Here is a 22,654-nt window from a genome sequence, read left to right on the forward strand (position 1 = left end):
ACAAGAGAATGCCTACTTTTGTTTGAGGAATAGTAAGCAGGCCAATATGGTTGGAACATACAAGATAAGGTCAGAGATGTAAGGGGGTGGTGGGAAGACCATGTCAATCTTTGTAGGCCACTGTAAGAACACTGGCTTTCACTCTAAGAGAAAAGGAGCAAATCACAGGTTTTAAAAAGAGGTATAAGATGATCTGATTTATTTTTTAAGAGGATCACTCTGGCTGTTATGCTGAGAATGGTCTGTAGCGTGAATGTAAGAAGACTAAATGACAGGTTATTATAATAATGCCAGCAGAGATTATGGTGGCTTGAATCAGGAAGGCAGCATTAAACGTAATGAGAAGTAGATGTGTGTGTATGTGTGTTGTTGCTGTTGCTGAGGTGGTATGAAGTGGATGTCTGAGTGTATGTTTATGTTGTTGCTTTGTTGTTTCTTTGGTTGTTAGAAACAGGCCATTTTTATTTGAGCCTGTTAAAAATCCGACTTTTGTAGATAAGACACAGTATTTCCTGATACGATAAGAAAAAGCATTTGTGGGTTCTAAAAGTCTACTGTATTTTCAAAAATGTAATAACTCACAAAAAAGTAAATGGAAATGATCTATAAAGATATCAATTTATTATACAGTTAAAGTGCTTGTAATCTCAGAGATTTGGAAGCCAGGGCAGGAGGATGGCTTGAAGCCAGGAGTCCTGGCCTGGGCAACACAGGGAGACCTTGTCTCTACAAAAAAATTTTAAAAATTAGCCAGGTGCAGTGGCACATGTCGGTAGTCCTAGCTACTTGGGAGGCTAAGACAGGAAGATCTCTTGAGCCCAGGAGTTCCAGATTACAGTGAGCTATGATGGTGCCACTGCACCCCAGCCTGGTCAACAGAGTAAGACCCTGTCTCAAAAACAAAAACAAAAAAAAATGTTTAGACTTAAATGCAGGATATAATTTGAAGATTGAGGCAACAGGATGTACTGACAAACTAGATGTGGGCTGCAAGAAAAAGAGGGGAGTAAAGAATAGTTCCAAGATTTTTAGCTTGAATAGCTGGAAGGATGGAGTTGTCATTGATTGACATGGAGAAGATCATGTGTGGAAAAAGTATCCTGGAACTCAAGTGAAGAAAATATTTACAAAAGAAAGGAAAGATCAAATGTGTTAAAAGCTTCTGATAGGTCAAGTAAGATGAGGACTGAGAACTGACCATTGGATTTAGCAATGTGGAGGATATTGAAAGTTTTGATTAAGAGCAGGTCTGATAGAACAGTGGAGATGAAAGCCTGGTTAGAATGGCCTAAGAAAGAATGAAAAGAGGAATTGGAGATGGTTAATATCTTCAACTCTTTCAAGGAGTTTTTCTATAAAGGACATAAAAGGAATGAGGCAGTATAGCTTGATGATGGGACCAGGGAAAAGGTAAAGAAGAGAGTCCAAGAATTTTTTTTTTTTTTTTTTTTGAGATGGAGTCTCGCTCTGTCACACAGGCTGGAGTGCAGTGGCACGATCTCAGCTCACTGCAGCCTCCGCCTCCCTATCTCGGCTCACTGCAGCCTCTGCCTCCCCAGTTCAAGCGATTCTCCTGCCTCAGACTCCAGAGTAGCTGCCCACTACCAAGCCTGGTTAATTTTTGTATTTTTAGTAGAGACGGGGTTTCACCATGTTGGCCAGGCTGGTCTTGAATTCTTGGCCTCAAATGATCCGCCTGCCTTGGCCTTCCAAAGTGCTGAGATTATAGGCATGAGCCACTGTGCTTGGTCAGAAATATTTTTAAAGACAGAAAAAAACCAGCATGTTGGATATGATCTAGTAGATAGAGGAAAAAACTAATAATATAGCAAAGAGATGGTAGAATGATTGGGTCAATCTTCTTGAGTAGGCAAAAGGGGATGAGACATAGCATACAAGCAGATGAGGTGGCCTTAGATAAGAGCAGGAGAGGTTCATCTAATATGAACAGGAGGAAAGGCACAGTATATTGGCAGATGCTGGAAAGAAGTGGGTTGCAATAAAAATTCTTTTCTACTTGCTTCAATTTTCTCAAAAAAGTAGTAACAAAAGATGATGGTTTAAGTGACAGAGATTTGAAGAAATTGGAGAAAGAATGAAATAGTCATCTAGAAAAGGAGAAGAGTGAATGCCTTATGATTGCTGGGCTGCATTAAGGGACTACTTGAATTTAAAATGAAATCACTTAAGATGGTTGTATTTTTCTCCAGCTACATTCAGTTCCATGGTAGATGCAGACTAAGCTAAATTGGATTGAATAAAGACTGTAGCTTTTTCAAGCAAGGATAAAATGATTATTTTATTGAATGATTATGGGCAAAAGATCTGAACTGACACTTCACAAAGGAAGATATATAAATGACAAACAAGTAGAAAACAATGTTCAACATTATTAGCATCAGGTAAATGCAAATTAAAACCACTATACATCCACTAGAATGGCTAAAATTAAAGACTAACAACATAAAATGTTGATGAGAATATGGAGCTACTGAAACTTTCATACATTACTGATGGGAATGCAAGATGATACAGCTATTTTTTAAACAATTTGGCAGTTTTCATAAAGTTAAACTTATATATTTACCATATGACCCAGTAATTCTACTTACAGGAATTCATTATACTTAAAAGAAATTATTAAAGTGTATGTTCACACCTGTCAAATGTTCACAGCAGGTTGATTCATAACAGTCAAAAGGTAGAAACAACCCAAATGTCATCAACTGGTAAATGGATAAACAAATGAAATAACACTCAGCAATAAAAAGGAACAAATGTCCTCAAAATGTTAAAACATAGGGTTACTACATGATCCAGAAATTCCACTCCTAGGCATATATCTTGGGTATATGCCCAAGATCCAGAAATTCCACTCTGAGGCCTACATCTTAGGTATGTTATATGTGCACGCAATCACTTGTGCACAAATGTTCATAGCAGTATTATCTATAATATAATATAAATATAAATATATCTATAAATATAATAGTCAAATGTGGTCTAGATTTCAAGCCAAATGTCCACCAACTAGTAAATGGATATACAAACTGTGATATACCCACACACTGGAATATTATTCCACAATAAAAAGGAATTAAGGCTGGATGCAGTGGCTCATGCCTGTAATCCCAGGACTTTGGGAGGCCGAGGCAGGCGGATCACTTGAGATCAGGAGTTCGAGACTGGCCTGGCTAACATGGTGAAACCCTGTATCTACTAAAAATACAAAAATTAGCCAAGTGTGGTGGCGCGTGCCTGTAATCCCAGCCATTAGGGAGTCTGAGGCAGGAAAATCGCTTGAACCCGGAAGGTGAAGGTTGCAGTGAGCTGAGATAGTGCCACCGCACTCCAGCCTGGGTGATAGAGACAGACTCTGTCTCAAAAAAAAAAGGAATTAAGTACTGATACATTTACATGAAATGTCCAGAGTAGACAGATCTATACAGACAGAAAGTAGATTAATGATTTTTTTAGGGCTGGACGTATAATGGGGAAATGAGGAAGACTGTTAATGCGTGCTAGGCTTCTTTTTAGAGTAATGAAAACATTTCATCTCCCCAAAAAAGTCACCACATGTCCTTTGTAGTCAATCTCCTCCCTTCACCCAAGGCTCTGGAAGTCACTGATCTTCTTCCTGTCACCAGTTTTGCCTTTCCCAGCATGACATGTTAACTATTATCATACAGTCAGTATGTAATTTTTTATGACTAACTTCTTAGCATAACACTATGAAATCTATCAATGTTGTTGCATGTATCAGTAGTTCTAAAAATGATTGCAGTGATGGTTGCACAAATCTGTACACACAATAAAAACTATTTAAGCCATGCACAGTGGTTGGAGTAGCTAAAGGAGGATCACTTGAGCCTAGGAGTTCAATGCCACTGGGGCAACACAGTGAGACCTCATTTCTTAAAAACAAAAACAAAAACAAAACCCATACAAGTGAATACTTTACATGAATGAATTTTTTTTCTTTTAAACTTTTATTTTAGGCTCAAGGGTACATGTGTAGGTTTGTTATATAGGTAAACTCGTGTCAGAGGGGTTTGTTGTACCGATTACTTCATCACCCAAGTACTAAGCCTAGTACACAACAGTTATTTTTTTTTGATCCTCTATCCTCTTCCCCTTCCCACCCTCCACCCTCAAGTAGGCCCCACTGCCTGTTGGTCCCCGCTTTGTGTCCATGTGTTCTCATGATTTGGCTTCCACTTACAAGTGAGAACATGTGATATTTGGTTTTCTGTTCCCGCATTAGTTTGCTAAGGATAATGGCCTCTAGCTTCATCCATGTTCCTGTAGAGGACATAATCTCATTCTTTTTTATGGCTGCATAGTATTACATGGTGTATATGTACCACATTTTCTTTATCCAGTCTTCCTTAATGAATGGTATTGTATGTGAATTATATCTCAATAAACATGCTTTGAAAAAGAATAAACTATTAATACATGCCACAATATGGGCATGAGGGAACACATTTTTTGGGTGATGAAATGTTTTATATCATGATTGTAGTAGATGTTACATGATGATATACATTTGTCAAAAGTCACAGAACTGTACACTTCAAATTTGTGAATTTTATTTACATAAATCATACCTAAATAAGGCAAATTTTAACAAACAACAACAAAAACTATCTTGCCTACATACTCCCTGAAATTTGTGTACCCCCAGATATATATGTATCCCAATTTGAAAACTACCACAGTAAAGTATCTGTAATGCAATGGCCCATGAAAGATGAGGAAAGAGAACTAGGTGAGTCAAAGGAGCCTAGGGTTGTGGTAAGATAAATACGAGGTATTTATATCTTAGAGACTGGATGCCAAGGCAGGACATTGCAGTGGTGAGTGCAAATTTCTATCAGCCAAAGACCAAGCAGGATCAGATACCTCGGGGAAGGCCAATGACCGCTAGAGGTCAGCACCAGAACAAGATATTTCTTCAATGGCAGGCCACTGCTCTTAGGAAGAAAAAGAACTCTGAATTTCAATATTTATTCAAAGAAAACTTTCAACTTTGAAGTGACTAAATTTTAATTGACAAGATTAAGTGTTTTTACTGTTACCAAATTTTAACTGACAAGATTAGTGTTTTACATGGGGGTTTGTGAACTACATTGATTTCCAATAAAGAGAAATACATATTCCTTTTTGCACATGATTCCTCACACTATGACATACTGACACTGGGAAAAATTGTAGTTTGTTCTCTGTTCTCTGTTAGTTCTAGCTGTTAGTCTGGTCTCCAGCAATGGTGACATTTAATTGCTAGCTCAGTAATTTAGTGTTTTTTTATAGATTTTGGGAAACTGTTTGCTAAATTCCCCCATCATAGCCTCCTGGCATTGGGCATTCTAAAGACAAACAATTTCTATGTCCTTTCACCCTGTTCGGTGGGCCTCCCACAAACTCAAGATGCACTCCTTTGCCCTTGGCGGGCATCTTCTTAAAGAAGATCATAAACTGGTTTGTACCCCAGTTACCTTCCCTAAGCCCAAAGGGAAACCTAGGAATTCTATCATGACAACTTTGATTTTAGAAAACTGGAATCTTTTGTCCTTTCCCAACTCATTCTGCTACTTTGTTATGTTCAACTTGTTAAATATAATGCTTTTTCTAAGAGACCTTAAAAATTCTCCAGTTTGCCCAAGTGATGGTGGCAGCCACTCCAGTTGGCCTGCCATCATCCCAGCTGTGGCAGGAAGGTGTGGCCAGGGCTGCCTGTTCCACAGAGCAGGCAGGAGCCCTGCCCTCCTGGGCAGGGGTGCAACCGCCCAAACTATGGCAGCAGACTCAGGTATCCCTGCACTCTTGGGGGCCTGGGAAGGCCCCCCTGCCCTCACAAGCTTAAAAGTGCCTGCTCCCACTGCTTGGCTTCTCCCTGCTGTTGGCTCCTGCTCCAATCTTGGAGCAAAGTCAGGCTGAGCCTGGGTGTCATGAGCAGTGGGAGGCAGAGTCCCAGGTGGAAGGGGGTGGGTCTCCAGTAAGGTCCTTCTGTCAGGTCAGGGAGGGCCTGAAGGCTGGGGCCCAGGCTGCCAGTTCCACTGACTGGAGTGGACACTGGTGCCTTTTCCAGGCCTGCCCATGACCACCCATGGGCCAACCAGTGTGCACTTCCTCCCTTCTGAGGCCCATAAATAGCCGGGCTCAGCCAGAGCTGAGCAGACGATGGGATGACCAGCAGCAGAGAGGAGCTACCCTCTCTGCTAATTACGCTCTCTGCTAATAGCTTCAGAGATCTGCAGAGACTGCCGAATGACCTGCCTGCAGAGAAAAGCAGACCTCAGGATGACCAGCGAGCAGAGAGGAGCTGCCATCTCCAGGGCCTCCTCTCTGTTGAGAGCTGAACACTTGACAGACGACCTGCCTGCCCACAGAGGGGAGCTACCCACTGTGGGTCTCCTTCTGAGCAGTTATAGCACTAAATAAATCTCCTCTTCTTCTTCCTCACCCTTCATTTGTCTGCATACCTCATTCTTCCTGGACGCAGGACAAGAAATGTGGCAAAGGCCCCACTGGCAACAGAGGTTTACAGGGGAAGAAAATCAACACCCCAAAGATCCTATAACACAAGGAGAAGTATGAAAAGAAAAAAATCTCTGCTGCTAAAAGATTCCCTGAAAATTACTAGGGTGTTTCTAAACCCCTACATCAATGCTTTCTAGGGTTTCAGTCCAGAGGAGCCACAGGAGTCTGAATTCTCTTTTCTCCTTTTCTCTGTTCTAGAATCAGGTCTTCCACTCCCAATTCCTGTTAGGCATACTTCCTATGTGCTATTTCTTTCACCTTTATCCTATGTACTTCTTATTCTGGCATTATCAACCTTTTCCTTCCTTCAGACTACTAAGGATAATCTTAAAGGTTACGGAGTACAGACAGACTTTATAAAGGGAATGAAACACATATCTATTTAGTATTTTCAAAATAATGCGTATTATCCCTACACCATTCAATATATAATGATTAGATTGCTTTATTATATTTAATATATTGATGTTATATAATACAACATATTCATATATGTATATATTATTATAATGTAATATTATATTTGTGGACACATCCTATTGGTAGATTTTAGGCCTCTAGGCTTTAATTCTCAACTTTCTTTCCCCCTATTTCAGTGAGAGAGACACATTCTTATCAAGGACAAGGAGTCTCTATGGTAATGATTTCAACGAGTGTGTGTGTGTGTGTGTGTGTGTGTGTGTGTGTGTGTGTTGGAGGGTTATATCAGAGTGTGGGAGGTTCAGGAGGTCCTTGAATAAGGCCATTTCATTATACCATTAATGAGAAAAAAAACTGATTCTCAGCCAGGACCACTGTCTGTGTGGAGTTTGTACATTCTCCCCATGTCTGTGTGGGTTTCTCCAGGGACTCTGGTTTCCTCCCACATCCCAAAGATCGTCATGTTAAGTGAACAGGTTTGGAAATGAATGAATGAACACCAATTATTGTAAAATAAAAATTCCAAAAGTATACAATAATAATACAAATGCACAAGATTAAATGATTCAGTACAAAAGCACTCAGTGAGCTCGCCATATTTGTAATTGTTTGTTTTTGAACTTTGTGGTGGTAAGCGGTGTGCCTCACAATTTTTGCTTTGCAAACACTTCCTCCTTGATTGAACTCACCACCACTATGGCTACCATTACTCACGCCTGTAATCCCAGCACTTTGGGAGGCCAAGGTGGGCAGATCACTTGAGCTCAGGAGTTCGAGACCAGCCTGGCCAACATGGTGAAACCCCGTCTCTACTAAAAATACAAAAATTAGCCAGGCATGGTGGCAGGTGCCTGTAATCCCAGCTACTCAGGACGCTGAGGCAGGAGAATCGCTTGAACCTGGAAGGTGGAGGTTGCTGTGACCCATGATCTTGCCACTGCACTCCAGCCTGGGTGACACAGTGAGACCCTGTCTCAAAAAAAAAAAAAAATTTACTCAGTATTCCAACTCCCATCTTTCTACCAACACTGATAATTGAAGCAATATTGTTAGTATATTTTAAAGCATCCACTTTCAATATTCTCTTTTTGGTACTCATTTTGTAATAAGAGGACGTTAGCACTGTTACCCTTCCCTTCACCTCCTTTCTGCCTTTCACCTCCCAGCTTCCATCAGTAGTTCTTTTATCTTTATGTTGTCAAAATGTAATAACATTTGCTTTTTGTTCTGTAGCCATGCTTTAAGTAAAGGTCTATTCTAAAATTAAAAATCAAAAGTATAGTTTACTGCAAGTTTATTGCAACCAGCTATATACTCTTTAGTATAAAGACAAGACACAAGTTAGAATTTTATTTCCATCTCTGCTGTTTCAATGTCATGATCACTATTCACACTCAAAACAAAACATTTTTATGTCAAGATCAAATGAATATTCCTTTCCCATACTCCACTAATCCCTTAAAATCATGCCCCACTTTTGTCTCTTTCATATTTAGATCACTAAAATTTTTTATTTTTCCTTTAGTTTCTGAGTGCCTTTTTTGGTGGTGATGGTAGTGGTGATCGTGGTGGTTGTTGGGAAAAGTAGTATTTGTCTCCATCGTGTACCTAATGTGCTTCTATTTCCAATTCTATTGCTTGGAATCCATTTTGTTCTTATTCTTGAAGACCAGTTCTAACCTGGACAAACTGCTCTCCAGGCCAACAACTAGGAGACTAGAAAATCTTTCAATTGAATCCCTGGGTACTTTTTCCATTTCTTGTACTCTACAGTGGTCTTATTTTTTTAATTTATTTTTTGTCTCATGCTACTGCATCTACAGCTTTTTGCTTCATATTTATCTTTGTTTTGTAGGAATATATTCTGAAATTATTTCCTTAAAAAAGATGCATGGAAGATAAACATTTTCAGTGCTTTCATTTTTGAAATGTGAATCTGATGAACAGTTGGCTAGTATATAATTCTAGGTTCAAAATAATTTTTTCCTCAGAACTTTGTATAATACATGAAACTCTAAAAGATTTGTATAAATTCAATGTTTAATGCCAAAATTATTCTATTTTTCACTATCATTGTTTTAAACTAATTTTCAAGTGCAGGCTTTATATTACTTTTAGCTTTCTTGTTTTTATGTTCTCCGAGTCTCTGTCAAATAATGATATATAAATACATGACTACTTAAATACCTATTGGGAAATTCTCATCAAAGGAATATATATGGCACAACCGGAGAGACCTTATTGTAAGTCCGTTTTCTAATTTTTTCAACAAAATTCAGGATTTTTTCCTAGTTTCTTTTTGTGAATCTTGTCTTCCTAACTACAGATTATAAGCTTCTTTTAATCTCATTTTAAACTCCTCATTTCTCTCCCCATTACTCCCAGCTTAAAATGGTATAAGGTACAGAGAATATATTCAAGACCTAGTTAAGAGAGATTTGGTCAGTGATGCTTTTAACTCTTTCTGAATTATGTCTTGAATCTAGTATATGCTTATTTATAATTGTAACAAGTTTTTGCAATGACTCATTCCTTCATTACATTTAATCTACAAATGTTTACTGAGCACCTACTATAGGCTAAGCACTATTCTAGGTGTTGGGATGTTGTCAGTGAACAAAATAAAAATCCCTGCCTCCAGGAAGCTTCCGTCCATGAAGTAGTAGAGAAAAAGAAGGAAGGCAATAAACAATGAAAATCAGAAATTAGTAATTACGCAGTGAAAGAGATAAAGAATGAAGAAGTGTGAAGTGTGGGGAGTTGGGGCACACTATAGTATTAAATAGAGTGGTCAAGGTAGGCCTCACTGAGAGAGTGAAATTTAGCAAAGACCTGAAGGAGGTAAGGGACTTAAATAAGTGATTAGCTGTAGGAAAGCATTCCTTACAGAGAGAATAGCTAGAAGTGTATTGTTCAATGGCCACTAGCCACCACATGTAGCTACTGAGCATTTGAATGTGACTTGGGGCCGGGCTCGGTGGCTCACGCCTGTAATCCCAGCACTTTGGGAGGCTGAGGTGGGCGGATCACGAGGTCAGGAGATCAAGACCATCCTGGCTAACACAATGAAACCCCATCTCTACTAAAAATACAAAAAATTAGCCAGGCATGGTGGCAGGCACCTGTAGTCCCAGCTACTCGGGAGGCTGAGGCAGAAGAATGGCGTGAACCCGAGAGGCGGAGCTTGCCGAGAGCCGAGATCGCACCACTGCACTCCAGTCTGGGCAACAGAGCGAGACTCTGTCTCAAAAAAAAAAAAAAAAAGATTTATTTTTCTTTCACATAAGGATGAGATGCTCTGAGATGCTTAAATCTCTGCAAAATGGTGGATCATTTTTAAATGCTTAGCAATAATGATAATTTATAACAATAGCTAGCCTTTATTAACTACTTAATTACACACAAGGCACTGTATATTTTATATTGACTAAACTGTATAGTTCTCATAATAAACCTAAAAAAATAGTTATTAACTTTTTTCCCAAGGTTGGAAACCCCCATGAAGTCACTATCATTAGAACATAAGTCAAATTTAAAAGAAAACTAAAGATACTTAATGCTTTTTAATGTAAGCTTACTCTCTCTGGAACAGGATATCTTAGCTTTTAAAAAATAGGAAGCAAAACTAAAAGGGGTAATCCCTCTTGCAGATAAGAACAGTGGATGATTACATGAGTAGGTCTGGTAGCTTTCTTACATGAGACCATCATCCATAATGACTTTCTCTTCTGAAGTAATTCTTTAGTGAGTTCCTGTCTATTCCTACTCCAAATACCAAACTCAAATGCTCTCTTCTTAGCATTTACATAAAACTAACAAAAGGTACCTTCAAACTATTCCAGAAACATTGCCATCTAAAATTGTCCTTTAGGGAAAGAGACTCTAGAAATTCGTGTAAAAATCCACTTCAGTGGTTCAGAATCCTTATTCTTTGGCATTCTTCTCATTTACTCTTTAAACCAACATTTACTGAGCCCCTAACTAAAGTGACAATTCAGTTGAAGACTAAAGAAGTAGGAGTTAGGGAAACAAAGAAAGGAGGGCCTTCCAGTCAGATAAAAAAGTATGTACAAGGCACTGATGGCATACATAGCACATGTTCAAGAAAATGCAAGCCATTTAATACAGCTGGACAGCATGATATGTTTTATGGAACACAAAGAGTTAAAAAGTTGGGGAGGAAAGAGGAATCAGATCATAAAGAGCCTTGTGTGTAATGCTTAGAAATTGGAACTTTACTGAAATGGCAATGGGAAACCATGAAGTAGAGGAGAAACATAATCTGATTGAAAAGGTCACTTTCATAGAACAGAAGAATAAATTACCAAGACATTTTAACGAGAGGCAGGAAGATGTGTTGGGAGATTACCTGAGAAATCCAAGTGAGAAGTGGTGGGAGCTTGACCTAAATCAGTGGTAATAAACCCCAAATCAAAATGATTTGGTATCAATTATATAGCGTAGGGATGTGTAGAGAAATAGTGTATTTTGAGAAAAGGAGTTTAAACTGACCCCCAGATTTCTGGCTAAGGAGTCTGAATGGTTAGGAGCAACATCAAGATAAAAAATATGAGCAGGTTTTAGGGAAAAGAGTTTTATCTCAATGTAATGAGTTTGAGGTTCCAGCCAGATACTGTAGAGAAGCTATCCAATAGGCAACTGACTAGTTCAGAGAAAGATCTGAGATAGTCATTTAAATTTGAGAGTCATTAGCTGCAGTAGTTTGTTACTGTTGCTGTGCAAACTATCATGACTTAGTGGCTTAAAATAATACACATTTCTTATCTTAAAGTTCCTAGATCAGAAGCCTAACATAGATCTCTGTAGGCTAAAATCAAAGTGTTGGCAGGGCTAAGTTACTTTCTGAGAGTCTAAAAGAGAATCAATTTCTTTGCTCATTCAGGTTGTTAGCAGAATGCAGTTCCTTGAAGACTTAAGATTGAGACCTGTGTTTCCTTGTTGACTGTCAGCTGAGGGCTATTCACAGACTCCAGAGGCCACCCACATTCCTTGGTTTGTGGTCCACTTTCTCCATCTTCAAAGCCAATAACAGCAAGTGGAATCTCTCTCATAATCAAATACCTCCTGCCTCTTCCACTGCATCTCTCTAACTGACTGCTCTGTCTTCCTCTTCCACTTTTAAGTGCCCATGTTATTACAGTGGGTCCACCCAATGTATATATGTATTTTGAGGTCCATAACTATAAGTCCAGTGTTCCTTTTGCCATGTAATATAACATATTCACAGATTCCAGGAATTAGGGCATGGAAATCTTTGGGGAATAATTATTCTGCCTACCATGTTAGCCAATAGGTGTGTAGGCTTGCAGATAGAGAGCATAATACCCTAGAGAACACTAGCATTTAGGTGCAGAGAGAGACAAGATTTCAAGAAGGAGATTGAGAAGGAGAATAAGAAGCCTCAAGAAAAGAGATTTTCATGAGAGAGAAAACAGTTGATTGTCACAGGCCAAAATAAATCAAACTGATATGAAATAAAAAGGGTTCTTTGGGCTTGGTTATATATTACCAATGTACTTATGATATCAGTAACTTATGATTCCACAATATTCTACAACAGTATTATGTTCCAAAATAGAAAAACATCTAACATCAGTAGGTTAAGAAGAAAATAGGACAAAGGCTTGAATTTGGGGTATCTTATATGTTAATTAGACTTTATAAACCAGGAACTACGGAAATGAGTTTTTTAAGACCTGACTCCATGCAAGGCAACAGGATGAGATGGAAGATAAATCAGACAAGGTTCCTTGCCCTGGAGGGACCTCTCAGGCTGAACAATCACCCTCACCATTTGACATCTATAGGAAAGTAGGTTCTGATTTCCTAGCCAGTGACTCACAAACAGATTTCTTCCATATAAACCCACCACATCTTCTTTGCTAATTCTATGTGTTAGTGTTACATATCTAACTTATATTTGGCCAGTGGTTTATTCTGTAGTCTTCATCTCTGTCAGACATGTACAAACTTGATAGTTCTCCAACTTGTGTTTATAAAGTTTGCCTGCTTTTTCTCTTAAGTAAATCCTCCTGTGCTTAATGCTACTAAACTTTACTAATTCATTTCTCTAAATTGTCAGAGTCACTCGTTACTTTAATTTAGGTGTCCATACAAATTGGGATTGCCTGAATATGTAATGAGAGTACTGAAAGGACATTTCTTTTTCCTTTAAGCTACCTACAAGGAGAAAAATTAGTTGAGAACATATTTAAGCAAAGAGCCACTTAATTACAGTTTTTTTAGTTAAAGAAAGAAGAAAGGTTCAATTCACAGCCTTTTAAATGCAAGACCAAGAAATAAACTTTTAAAAATAAATTTAACAGATTTTTTTTTAAAAATTCAATTCCATATTATAGTCAATTAAAAAGTAAGGATAGAGAAAAGGACTGGAGATGCAAATATAGCTTAGGAAAAAAAAAAAGGAAAAAAAAAACAAGAGAAAATAACGAGAAGACAGCAAGAAAACAAAATTGATCTTTGGACCTTGCAAAGCAAATATCTGCTATTAGATTCTTCCCCTGCCCCACCAATCCAAAGGCAACCAAAAAGTCTGTTAAATTAAGTTTAGCCTAAAGCTGTCTCTTTACATATTTTAAGTTCAGTCTAAAGGTTTCTCCATACATTGTGAACTATAACCTAAAGGTTTCTCCATACACAGTGAACTGTAACCTAACTGGATGTGTAAACAGACTGTAATCTACTCTTGTGCCAATCACCAAGTTTCAGCCAATCAAGGGCAGCCAGCTCTTCAAACTATGCTCAGATAAGGCAAACTTCAAGCTGTAATCAATCCAGCTGTTTCCGTACCTCACTTCCATTTTCTCTACATCACTTTCCTTTTTCTATCCATAATCTTCTTTCACCACACAGAGCTCTGGAACCTCTCTATTCTGGTTGAGGGGCTACCCAATTCACAAATCATTCTTTGCTCAATTAAGCTCTGCTAAATTTAATTTGTCTAAGGTTTTTCTTTTAACAAGCCACAATTCCTGCTGTTTACAAATTTTAATTCAATGCACAGAAAAAATAAATACCCTATGGAATGAAAAACAAGCTGCTTCTGCAGCAAAGACTACAGGCTTGTTGTGTTTGTGTGTATGTGTATAAATAGATAGGAAATTCCTGTTACTTTTCACACCTCTTAAATACTTTTCTCACCTCTTAAATATTGGTTTTCTTTTTCTTTTTGGCCTAAGAAACAGAAAGATAGAAATGAATATATCTAAACATATGAATCAGCAGTGATTGATTCCTAGAATTATGAAGCTTACTGAGTCAGTAACTGTCAATATATGCATTTAATCAACTCTCTATTTAACTCAAAGTCATTCTTCCTTTACAGCAACCAGTACCTTGTGAAACTTTACACCTCTGGCAATTTAAGGAAGCTCAGTCTCTGCATTAGGTACACTAATCAGACCAAACTCAAGCAATTCATTCAGACTGTCAAAGGTCTAATGTATAGTAATTCATGTTGTACTCTTTCTTCAATTTTAAAGACTACAAACAAAGTCATTGTTACAATAGCTGACAGTTTTTGAGTTTAAAAAATGTAATTTCAATAGTAAAATGAAAAAGGCATTCATACTAACCAAAGTACTCATGAGAGCAACTGCAGAATTTGGTTAAATTCTGAATGAAGTTTGAGTCTACTTAATCATATGGTACTTAATCATAACATAGTAATTATGAGCAATTAGCACTTTACTCACAGACTTTGACCAACTCAGATGGGATCCCCTAGTTTCCAACACAGTTGCCATCTACAATTGTTAGCATGCCATCAGAAGATTCTGAAGAGAGACTAAAACATGGTCATAGCATAGCTTTGAATATTACAAATAAAAACCAAAGTGAGTTGCTTTCCTATCAATGTTCGAAAGTAAATTATTCTTTGAAGGATTAAAAGAAAAGCCAAAAAACTTGTAACAGAGATTGCTTCACAGAAGAGTATAACTGAATCTTTTTAAACTATGTGCATATATAGCACATTGAAAGCCAGTATGCTGTAATTGATTTCTGGATCCAAAGTGCCTCAGTTCAAATTCCAACTCAGCCACTTTCTAGCTATGTGACCAATTCACAGCCATGTGACACTGGACATGCTTCTAACCTCTCTGTATCTAGGTCTCCTCATATGTCAAATAGGGATAATAGCAGTTCCCCTCACAGGGTTGTTGAAAAGAGCCAGAGTTAATAGATGCAGAGTACATGTGGCAAATAGGAAGCACTATATAAGTGTTAGATAGCATTATTTTTTAACTTTTTATTTTGAGTTAATATTAGATTTACAGAAGATAGTACAGAGAGTACCCTTATTTCCTTCACTCCTCTTCCCCTAATATTAACATCTTTTATGACCATAGTACAATTATCTAGAAGAGGAAATGAGCGTTGGTACTTGGAACCAATTGGAACATTGGAATATTGTTAACTAAACTTCAGACCTTCTTTTAATTTCACCAATTTTGCCACTAATATCCTTTTCCTAGGTTCCTGTCAGAACCCACATTGCATTTAGTTATTTCTCTTAAGTCTCCTCCAACCTGTAAGGTATTTCCTAGTAGATGGCAAATTTAATAAAATAATCAAGGTAAACATCACTAATAATAACACATATCAATATTATGAACCCTGATACAACATACTGAAAAGAAAACATAATTTTGTAGTTTTCATGCCAAAAATACAAAACCTCATTCCAATTATGAGAAAATATCAGATAAGACAAACTGAGGGATATTTGATAAAACAACTAATCAATACTCTTCAAAAGTGTCACTATTATTTTTTAAACTTTTTAAAGAATTAATAGTAAATAATCTTAATGAATATGTGTAAGCCATGATAAACTACTAAAGTATGGCTAACTCTTCTTTAATTCTAATTTACAGGTGATTCCCCTCTTATTAGTGGAACCTAATTCAAAAGTTCATTTGATAACCCACTGTTTTCTACCAAGATTTTTCTCATGATACTTAGAATCTGTATTTCAAGTTCATTATGAGGAAACTATTTTAGCAGGCTAGCCTAGAAATCTAATCTAGTATGTATTTTTTTTCCTAGGGAGAAAGGTATTCTAAATCTCAATGTGAGATGCCAGGAATACATTTCTTTCTCCTCCTCAGCCTGATGGGCAACAGGAACTTTGCGCCTTTCCTGGTCTCTTCACACACACTGTCCACCCCCAACCCATCCTCCCATTACTCTGGTGCTATTAAACTATAATGCCGGTTCTTGGCAATTTCCAGGCCCGCTGCCCCCTTACTCTAAACCTGCAACTCTTTTTCTCTTCCCCTAACCCTTGATTCCTGGCTTTTAAGACCTATTTTTAGAGTCCTTAGTTTTAGAATATGTTCAAAGGCCTCTCTGGCTTTCCAGACTCAGTTTCGGGCTCTGCATATTCATCAGATTTTGGGAAGACCCCACAAGTAGAGGTAAAAAGTCTCCCTCCACTAGTTTAACCCTTAGAAGCTTGATCTACTAACTGGGCTAATCCCTGGCACCCTTCCAAAAATGTAAACTCAAACTGCAAGGGTTCTGGAAGGAAAGGGACCTAGAATGAGCAGAGAGATAACACCTAGGGTTACTGGGACTCTGAGAAATAATTTAGAACAAAAGCTAAAGAAGGAGAAAGGTAGTGGGGTAGAGGGATGGCACTGAGGGAGCAGCACTGTCACCGAAGTCTTAAAGTAGTTTCGTTGCCTCCTTCTCTGTCCTTTCTGTTTCCTCTGGAAGGTCACAAGACCTTCATCTGGTATAAATCCTTAGGGACAGGAGTTGACCTGCTGGCTACCTATTGCACTGACATCAGTTACTGCCTCAGATCAGAGATTCTGTTCCTCACAGCTAAATGCAGAAAAGAACACAGGCTTCTCTCTTTTTACCCAGTCCCTGGAATAAACATTGGCTGTTCTGAAATTTTCTAAGGGTTACCACTACAAATCACAATGGGGAAGTAGAGGATAAACTTTACCAACAAAATGCAAGTTTTAACAAGTCTCACATAATCATTCTCCTCTTATTCAATGAAATATAAATTAAATGGGCTCTAGACACCTTCGCCAGCTTTCTTAATTCCTTTCTCACCAGGACCCTCAGATTTTATTTATCCCAAATTGTTCCACATTTAGTCTTCTGCTCTAATCTTCTTTTGCATTTTCTATTTTCCAGGGAGGCTTGGGTCTGGGAATTACATTGTCAGACCTTTGAGATGCCTTTCACTCCCGTTTCATCTCAGAAAGGAATTCTTGTGTTTTTCATTGCTGCTGTCCCCTGACCCCGCTTCTTAACTAAATGTGTTAAGTGATTTGGGGGAGTTATATAAACTCTTAAAGGCCCACTTTCTTCTTCTCTAAATTGCCACTAATGTCCTTTTTACAGTGCCCCTTCTTATAGAATTATTGTGAGGACTAGTGAGACACTATGTACATTACGTGCCACATGGGAGACATTTAACAAATGATGGCAATTATTCTGGACTCCATCACTCATCCAGTTACCACCACATACCCAGCCACCAACTGCACAAATACAAGGTGAGAGGTAGACACTCAGAGCTGAAGAGTGAGCCACATTTCTCTGACTACACCTTTTACTGCTCATACTGAAAGTAAGAACAGGGAAGTAAGAAACACAGAAAGTAAGCTAGGTTGTAGATTCAAAGGTGAAACCAGGATGTTAGAAAAGTCTTAGAAAAATGACAAGAGGCCAGGCATTGTGGCTCACGCCTGTAATCTCAGCATTTTGGGAGGCCAAAGCAGGAGACTTGCTTGAGGCCAGGAGTTTGAGTCCAGCCTGAGCAACATAACAAGACTGTCTCTAAAAAAAGAAAGAAAACAAGAAAATTGACAGAAATGTTTTATTGGCTTTTCATTACAAAGAAAATAGCATTCAGCACAATGTATAAAATTTTAGAAAACATAGCCTAAATATTTATTTATTTATTTTGAGACAGGGTTTCACTCTGTAGCCTAGCCTGGAGTGCAGTGGATGATCATAGCTCATTGCAGCCTTGATCTCCTGGGCTCAAGTGATCCTCCAGCCTCAGCCTCCCAAATAGGTGGGATTACAGGTGCACACCAGCACAATCAGCTAATTTTTTAAATTTTTAGTAGAGATGGGGTCTCACTATGTTGCTTAGGCTGGTCTCAAACTTCCAAGCTCAAGTGATCCTCCTGTTTCAGCTTCCCAAAGTGTTGGGATTGCAGGCATGAGCAACTAAGCCCAGCCTAAATATTTTAAAAGTATTATTTTTGTTTTGAATCCAAAAGAAAGTAATTTAAGTATCAAGATTATACAAGAAATAAAATAGCTAGAACAAAAAACATCTTTCCTGTCTTATTTTTTTTTATATTTGCACTCTCAACTATATCTATTTAAAACATTAAGTTTAATAACACTTAGTTCAAACTGGCAAATGATGTGTCCTGAAATACTCCTTATAAATGGTCATTTTACTATATTCTATTTTTTAAAAATACAAATAAATCCAATGAAGCTTCATACCTTGCAGACATAGCTCTTCTAACATTCACATGCAGGGGTCATCTCTCCAAGCAAGCTCCTTTGTGCATTTATTCTCTTTCCAACTAGCCCTGAAATAATATCGACCAGATCTATTTTCTCCTCTCCTCCAGCTTCTCTGAGTAGCAGAAGCAATAAACTAATAATGGTAAGTGAAGCTACTATTTCTCCCTTCTTACTGAATCAAGCTTCCTTCAGTTAGTTGCTTGTAAAGTTGCTCATTGCTTAATCTCTCACGTTTCTATCCCCTAACAATAGGCATGTTGTTTCCCAACTGGAAAAATTAACATGAACGTCTACATTGACCTGGCAGTTGTCGAGTGCAGTCATTTTCCAGGCAGCCAACTAAAGGCCATGCACAGAGCTGCTTTGTTGTGAGAAACATGATTTCTCTGAAGTTTATGGTGATGCTGAAGTTGTTTTGTACAACCCACTGTTCCTGGCTCAAATACATACAAATGACAGCAAACATTCTGACAGAGGTACAGAGGACATGGAAAAGAGGGTTAGTCTATTCAATGAGCTGGCAGAACTTGATCATTTCTACTTCTGTGTTCTAAACTTTAACATATGCGACTTTGAATTTTACCTACAATTTTAAAGGAAAGTAATTGGTTTTAAACCCATATTCTTTTTTTCTTCTGAATTCCTGTGGAAATAAATTAAGTAGCTTTTCTTTGACGACTGTTAATTATACCCTAATAAAATTAACTTGGCAGTAGACTTGGCAAAAAGTAATATTCCAAGGTAATTAAATTTGGTTATAGATAAAACAAACAATATTTATATACTGTGCTTTGCCAGGTTGAAAAAAGAGACAAATAATAGCTGGTTTTTTTTAGTAACTCTTCTACCAAAAAGGTAGAGAAACACTGTTTTCTTTTCAGAAGAGGAATGGTAGATCAAACTCTTAATTAATTTATAAGAAAATGACAGAGCTGTAGTTAATAAATCAGGTATAGCTTAAATGTTCCAGGAAGATTCTTCCTGTGCAATAAATTTAATTAAGCCAATGAGAAACAATCCAATTCCAGTAACAAGATAGAGATAACCTGTATGTGATCAGCATGAACAGGCATAGTTAAAAAACAAAGTAAATTGAACTACCAGTAACTATTTTTCAAATCCCTAATCACTGGAAACTAAAGCTTATTTCTTCTTTTTGTGCTCAACTTTCAGGGAACAAATAACTGCCCTTCCTTTAAAGTCAGAAATTTGGTACACACCAGCTGGGTGCAGGGGCTCATGCTTATAATCCCAGCATTTTGGGAGGCTGAGGCAGGTGGATGGCTTAAGACCAGGAGTTTGAGACCAGCCTTGCCAACATGGTGAAACCCCGTCTCTACTAAAAATACAAAAATTAGCCTGGTGCGGTGGCACAGGCCTGTAATCCTAGCAACTTGGGAGGCTGAGGCACGAGAATTGCTTGAATCTGTTTGCTTGAATCTGGGAGGCAGGGGTTGCAGCAAGCCGAGATCGTGCCCGTGCACTCCAGCCTGGGTGACAGAGCGAGACTCTGTCTTAAAAAAAAAAAAAGAAAAAGAAAAAAGAAATTGGGTACACGCATGTTCTCACTTACAAGTGGGAGCTAAATAATGTGTACACATAGACATAGAGTATGGAAGGATAGACAGTGGAGACTTGGAAGGGTTGGGGGCGGTGGATGATGAGAAACTACTTAATGGGTACCATGTACATTATTCTGGTGATGGATACACTAAAAGCCCTAATTTCACCACTATGCAATATATCCATGTAACAAAATTATATTTGTATCCCCCAAATTTATACTGACAAGGAAAGGAAAGGTAGATGGCTACCAGTGGCTCTCTCAAGCATGAGAAGGTCCGTATGGTGATAGGGTAGTCACTGAAAACTGGCCCTTATTTTGTGCATGCACTTGCGACTGCAATGTTTGGGGTAGCACATATCAAGGATGAAGTCATCCTTATAAAATGTGAGCACTGGTATATCTCATTCTCAAATACCAGACTGCATTAGCAGAATACAACCTTTGGAAATCTCTTCTTATGTCAAAGTCCCAGAAAGAGATAAAGCATATTGACCAGGCAGGTCTCAAAATCCTGACTTCAGGTGATCTGCCCACCTCAGCCTCCCAAAGTGCTGGGATTACAGGCGTGAGCATGGCGAAACCCCGTCTCTAATAAAAATACAAAAAAAATTAGCTGGGCGTGGTGGCAGGCGACCGTAATCCAGGCTACTCAGCAGGCTGAGGCTGGAGAAAGGCTTGAACTCAGGGGCAGAGGTTGCAGTGAGCTGAGATTGCGCCATTGCACTCCACTCCAGCCTGGGCAGCAAGAGCGAAACTCTGTCTCAAAAAAAAAAAAAAAAAAAAGAGAGAGATACAACCTAAACTCAGAAACATCCTTATTTAAAATTCATTGTCAGCCAGGTACAATGGCTTATGCCAGTAATCCCAGCACTTTGAGAGGCTGAGGTGGGAAGACCACTTGGGCCCAGGAATTCGAGACCAGCCTGGGCAACATGGCGAAACCCCAACTCTACCAAAAATACAAAAACATTAGCTGGCTGTGGACGTGTGTGCCCATAGTCCCAGCTACTCAGGAGGCTGAGGTGGGAAGATGGTTTGTGCCCGGGAGGCAGATACTGCGGTCAGCCGAGATCGCGCCATTGCACTCCAGCCTGGGTGATAGAGCAGGTCTAAAACAAACAAAAAATTCATCATCACTTTGGAACTCTTTTCAATGGCATTAAAACATGCACTATTCCTCAACGTCTTAATGATTTTAATGTTATTTATACAATTTACTCCAAGTTTTGAGGAAAAAGAGCCTTACCCAGTGCCTAATGGCTACCTTGAATATAGCCTGCAGAATCTGTCTCATTTCTGGGACGGGTATTTTAATAATATTATAAGAAACTCACAGTAGTATTCTACTAAGAGCTCTTAAAAAAAATCCACTGGCAGCTCCTTAAAGTCATTGGCATGCCTAAATCCCTTTATAAAAGAGCATCAGGTACTATACTACTGTACTTTTGAGAGGTGACAGTGTGCTGGCAGTCCTCACAGCCCTCACTTGCTCTCGGCACCTCCTCTGCCTGGGCTCCCACTTTGGCGGCACTTGAGGAGCCCTTCAGCCCACCGCTGCACTGTGGGAGCCCCTTTCTGGGCTGGCCAAGGCCGGAGCCGGCTCCCTCAGCTTGCAGGGAGGTGTGGAGGGACAGGCGCCAGTGGGAACCAGGGCTGCGCATGGGCTTGCAGGCCAGCTGGGGTTCCGGGTGGGCGTGGGCTTGGCGGGCCCCGCACTCGGAGCAGCCCGCCAGCCCTGCCGGCCCCAGGCAATGAGGGGCTTAGCACCCGGGCTAGCAGCTGCGGAGGGTGTACTGGGTCCCCCAGCAGTGCCAGCCCACTGGCACTGCGCTCCATTTCTCATCGGGCCTTAGCTGCCTTCCTGCGGGGCAGGGCTCAGGACCTGCAGCCCGCCATGCCTGAGCCTCCCACCCCCTCCATGGGCTCCTGTGTGGCCCGAGCCTCCACGACAAGTGCCACCCCCTGCTCCACGGCGCCCAGTCCCATCGACCACCCAAGGGCTGAGGAGTGCGGGCACACAGCACCGGGACTGGCAGGCAGCTCCACCTGCAGCCCTGGTGCGGGATCCACTGCGTGAAGCCAGCTGGGCTCCTGAGTCTGGTGGGGACATGGAGAACTTTTATGTCTATCTCAGGGATTGCAAATACACCAATCGGCCCTCTGTATCTAGCTCAAGGTTTGTAAATACACCAGTCAGCACCCTGTGTCTAGCTCAGGGTTTGTGAATGCACCAATTGACACTCTGTATCTAGCTATTCTGGTGGGGCCCTGGAGAACCTTTGTGTCGACACTCTGGATCTAGCTAATCTGGTGGGGATGTGGAGAACCTTTGTGTCTAGCTCAGGGATTGTAAACCCACCAATCAGCGCCCTGTCAAAACAGACCACTCAGCTCTACCAATTAGCAGGACGTGGGTGGGGCCAGATAAGAGAATAAAAGCAGGCTGCCCGAGCCAGCAGTGGCAACCCGCTCAGGTCCCCTTCCACACTGTGGAAGCTTTGTTCTTTCACTCTTTGCAATAAATCTTGCTGCTGCTCACTCTTTGGGTCCACACTGCTTTTATGAGCT

The 22,654-nt window shown here is 39.5% G+C and overlaps 1 protein-coding gene across 1 annotated transcript in view; it reads right to left on the minus strand.

Annotated features, from left to right (window-relative positions):
- ART3 (ADP-ribosyltransferase 3 (inactive)) overlaps nt 1-22,654 on the minus strand; it is a 101,443-nt gene that overhangs the window by 39,938 nt on the left and 38,851 nt on the right.

This window comes from Pan troglodytes, chromosome 3 (genome assembly GCF_028858775.2).
Source record: "Pan troglodytes isolate AG18354 chromosome 3, NHGRI_mPanTro3-v2.0_pri, whole genome shotgun sequence".
NCBI classification, from domain to species: Eukaryota; Metazoa; Chordata; class Mammalia; order Primates; family Hominidae; genus Pan; species Pan troglodytes.